The following is a 5,256-nucleotide window of genomic DNA, read 5'->3' on the forward strand; positions in this document are numbered from 1 at the left end:
GAAAAAATTTGTATTTTTTGAAGAAAAAAAATAATTTTAATTAGATAACTAAAATAAGACGAAATAAATCATTTAAAATAAAAATATAATATTTTAAATATTATGGATGAAATTAAAATTTATTCCAAAATTCAAAAACTAAAATAATACTTTATCCTTATATAACATGTGAATTTTTCTTTAAAATATATTTATTTTTTACGAAAAAAATTCACATATATAGTGCAATTATTTTTACATAATAATTCAATTATATCAATTTTTGATAATAATTTAGTCATAAACTTAAAAATGGTTATTTTTGTTGGCCTACATAAAATAAATTAAAATTTCATAAATCAAAATGTTGATTTGTTTTTTTGATTTGGTATAGTTGGAGAAGAAAAATTTATGTGTTGGATGGCTAAGGCATGTGAAGGGATGCAATGATTGCTTTAAAAAGACACAAAAAAAAAAGGAACAATCACAAGAAAAATGGAAGCTACTAGCAGTATAGCATGACTAACCCAAATGAAAAATCAAGGAATTTTTTGTGTTTCATGACTCAAATGCTCTGTTTGAAATGGAAAAATATTATTTCTACATGCTTTCGTTGTGAATTTGTGCAAAAAATTAATAATTTTATGTTAGATGAGGTATAATTTTTGTCTCAAAATTTAGAAATAAAATTTAATTTTTATATATTGATAATATAAAATATTTATAGACGTGAAGTTTTAGACAGATTAAAATCTCATATGGAGTAGAAGTTATAAAAAGTAGAAGAATGACTTCTGATTCACAGAATATTGTTCTGGTGGCTGAAAATTATTTTAAAAAAATATTTTTATCTGCTAATTCATTAGAACCTGGTGACATTCACTGATTTCAGTCCTTCGATTATGGCTTTTATAAATCGAAGGCTAATGAGACCAATCTCTATGGAAAAAATCAAGAGATCCATTTTTAACATTTGTCCTCAAAGTGCTTCAGATGAGAATGGCTTCACAACACAGTTTTTCCAGTTTTATTTGGACAGTATGAGTGGTGATATTTTTAAGGCAATTCGTAGCTTCTTTGGTGGAAATAAAATTATCAAGACGTTTAACCACACACAGATTTGTTTGATCCCTAAGATCATGGATGCTAAAGATATATCACAGGTAAGACTTATTAGCTTATCCTTAGTCTTTTATAAAATTATTTCTAAAATTCTGATACATAGATTTCAGGAGTTTATGAATAATTTAATAAGTTTAAATCAGAGTGCATTTTTAAAAAGTAGATTAATTTCTGACAATATTTTAATAGCTCATGAATGTACTACCTCAAAACTAAGAGGTGTGAGTTGTAATGTGAAATTGTGATTAAATTGGATATGAGTAAAGCATATAATAGAGTTGAGTGAATTTTTTTTATGGTTCGTCATGGAGATTAGATAAAAAAAAGCTAAAAATAAATATGTTTTATGTGAATGATATTATGAGATTATTTTTTGATAATATGTAATTATAAATTTAATTTATTCTTTATAATTTTATGCATTTATTTAAATTATATTATCTGATTAATTTTATTTTTTTTAAAACAGAAAGGTAGCGAGATTACAGAATGACAGAGAAAAGAGATAGAAAAAGATAAATAAAGATGATAGAGGGAGTTTATTAATTTTGGCAAAAATAAATTTATTTTGATTCTAATGAAAGAATATCTCACGATTTATCAAATTAGTAATATAAAATTTATAAGTTATATATAGAGTGGGAAGGGTAGAGACAAATAGAAGCTACAGTCCCATCACTCATACTTGTAAATCGCGACAACACTACCAGTACATATTAGCTTCTATATATTGTTATTTAACACATATACTATAACACCCTAATTACCCTAAACCTTACCTCATGCCGTAAAGCAAATGTTAATCAGAGGTCACGACAATCCTGAGGCTTATACATAAATATATATAGAAGGAATAATAATTCTAGAAGCCCGATGAAGGAATATGCTCAAAAATAGAGTTACAAAAGCGCAAAACGTTCATACGAAACTACAAACTTAAGGCACAAGATAAAGATATAAGATAAAAAAAATATAAGTATATAAGATGATATAATAGTCATAAAGAACTAGCCTCAACCTGCGGAGTTTATGCCGACTAGTGTTATACAAACATACAGAATTTTGTGAGTTAAAACAGCATATACAAAATATCTCTTTCAAAGTAAGCCTCTAAGACAAATATAAATACAAAAGTGAGAGAACTTAAAAGCAGAATAGCCAAAAGACTCCAAAACATGATAAAGATCCTCCGCTCTGTCACCATCAAGTAACTCATCGAGGTGGGTTGCGACCTGCATTTGAAAAATAACAACAAAGTATGAAATGAGAACCGGATGTTCTCAATATGGTAACAGTGTCCAGTAATGTAAGATATAAGATTCTGGGACGCCAGAGGCAATCCTAGAACTTTATATCCACACAAGATTCAACTTAAAACATAACTAAAATTAAAACTATAACTTTAAATCCTTTATGAAACGAGATAAACTATCTTAAGGGATTTCTAACTATCAATTCGCCGCTGTCCCACAGCCTTCACCAGTCTAACCGCCATGCGATTCCATCGCCACCGCCTTCTAAACCTCCTCAATCCCAGTAGAAAACACAAGTAATAACAATGCAAATAAAGCACAAGTATAGCATGTATATCAGGAAATTCAAGAAGCAATTAATCATGTTATATAATTAGGCTAACAATTCAAGTCGGCAAAGCAAGCAAACAGATAGAAGATGGACATGATAAATGTCTATCCTATTTGGCTGTGATATCACATCGTCGGTTCAACTGCCAATCTAATACATCTCCATGGAGATATCGCCCTTCGGTCTCAGAATGGGAACCCCCAAGATATCGTGTCCGGAACATGATCTATGATATAGTACCTGCACACTCTAGTGATTCTAAAGGGATGCGAATGGGATACTCTTGCCATGGACCTCATCTCAATGTAAGCGGGATTAACCAACCGTCCTTGCCAGGCGCATAGCATCTCAACAATCTCAGTATGAAATAATATAGCAATGGTTTTCATAAATAATTTTTCAGTACATCAGTAATCCATCATTCCACTCCGAGTCCCTGACTCATCTCAACCATCATCAATTCATAATTTTCACAACTCATTACCTCAATTGTCATTGCCGTACTCCGTCATTTCACTCAACAGATCCTTCCTCAATACTCCAGAAACCTAAGGCTCCATCTTCTAAAATGTTTACCTGAATTTGTCTAGTTAACCTACTTATGGTATTCTCTATTTCTCCAAGCCTAAATTCAAGTTAAAGAATCTTAAATAAGTGTTACCGAAGTTTACAAGATTGCCGTGAAGGTAAAATAGTTAAAAACGAGGTTTTTATTGAAAAATAGGGAAGTGTGCGTATGCATAGAGTTGTGCGTACACACTCCCAGAAGAATTTCTCAAAGTGTGCATATGCACAGAAGGCAAAATTTTCCTTGTTGAGTGCACGCACAAAAATGTGTGAGCGCCCCCAACACAACGCACTTCCCAGCGTGTGCGTGCGCACTAGAGTGTGCTAACGCTCCCAACAGTAGGCATCTCCATGTGTGTGCGTGTGCACCGGTGTGTACGTATGTACGTTTTAAAAAATTTACAGGGTGTATGTGCGTACAAGACTGTGCATACGCACAAGTTAAAATATAGCCACTGTTCAGAGCGCGCACATAGCAGTGTAGGTGCGCACACAAACCAAAAATCACAAATTCTACAACATCACAGAATTCAAATTCCTAACACCAACATCCAACGATCATATCTTCTTCTACAAAATTCCGATTTCTACGAAATCTATACTATTTTAAAAAACTTTTTGAATTATCTTTAATTTGATACAAAAATTATTCAATTTCAAAAACCGTAACTCAATATATGATCCATCAAAGTTTATCAAAAATCAAGTTTCACAAAATTCTACAAGATTCTCTAATTTTCAAGACTTTGAACCAAACCAATTCCAAACCACAACGTATATCATTTCTCATTGGAACTTATCATTTTCATGTCAACCTACCACTATTACCAAACTTCTTCTTACCTTACATTATCCTCAAAATTCACAACCCCAATTATACCAAATCCATCATACTAGAACCACTTCTCAACCAATACACTCTTTGATTATCATCCTATCACTACCAATCATCACAATTAGCATCATTCATCCTCAACCACAGGATTCAATACCATTCATCAATAACCACGATATAGTTTATCACAATTTTCATAATTCATCAATTTCATTACAATCACCAAAAAAATCATTATAATTCATCAACAATTCAAACTTATCCTATGGTCAACTAGCCTAAGTGTTCAGAAATATTGTAAATTACATAGAAAAAATTGAAACCATACCTTAACCGATTTTCAATATGTACAAAACACCAAATTTAAATCCAAACAAGTTTTCAATCACAAGAGTTAGCTCCCAAAGTTCCAACACCACAAGCTCAACTTCCACTTTGATTTTTACACCAACAATTATTTAATCTAAACCACATATATCATTACAATTAACCCCTAAACTCAAAATATCAAAATTCACAAGAGGGTTAGTGTTCTTACCTTCTCCAAATATCATAGGATCACAACCCAATAATCTCCTCAAGTTAGATTGATCCTAAACACATCAAAACATCAAAATTTCAAAAACCTAAACACTAAATTTTTGAATTTTTGGAAGGAAAGGCTGAGGAAAAAAATGAGATTTTCTCACCAATCTTTTGGATGGATTTTGTAGAACTCTTCGTTTTAATCGCGTGGCCGCAAACGGTGCAACGATCGGAGTTCCGTAGCTCAAGTTATGACCTTGGAAAGTTGAAGATGAATACTGACTATGGAGGATTTTCTCTCTTCCTCAACCTCACTTCAGCTGCTATGTTTTGTGTTTATGAGGTTGAATGGTTTCATTAACACACTTATATATGTTGGGTTTGGGTCTAACTTGGCTTGGTCCAACCCATTAGTGTTTTTGGTTTGTTTGGTCCAAAATTGGACCAAACCTTTAAAATTAATGTCCGGTTTTTAACTTTAATTTATTTTTCTAATTTTTTCACTGTTTTATTATTCTCGCACAGTACCGGACAGATCAGTACTACCGGTTAATTTATCGGTTCGCATTTTTATGCAATTTTTCGCAGAAAAATATATCTTCCAACTTAGAAAAATTTACTGAGTTCAAAAATCATATTTAAAA

The 5,256-nt window shown here is 31.5% G+C and overlaps 1 long non-coding RNA gene across 1 annotated transcript; it reads right to left on the reverse strand.

Moving 5' to 3' along the window:
- Positions 1–2,281: 2,281 nt before the first annotated feature.
- On the reverse strand, positions 2,282–4,887 carry LOC127745683 (uncharacterized). Its single transcript, XR_008007010.1, has 3 exons — positions 4,777–4,887; positions 4,626–4,680; positions 2,282–2,333 (listed from the first exon to the last, which is right to left on the reverse strand). It is a non-coding gene; the product is annotated as an uncharacterized LOC127745683 (long non-coding RNA).
- Positions 4,888–5,256: the final 369 nt, after the last annotated feature.

Source organism: Arachis duranensis, chromosome 3, assembly GCF_000817695.3.
Source record: "Arachis duranensis cultivar V14167 chromosome 3, aradu.V14167.gnm2.J7QH, whole genome shotgun sequence".
Lineage (NCBI taxonomy): Eukaryota > Viridiplantae > Streptophyta > Magnoliopsida > Fabales > Fabaceae > Arachis > Arachis duranensis.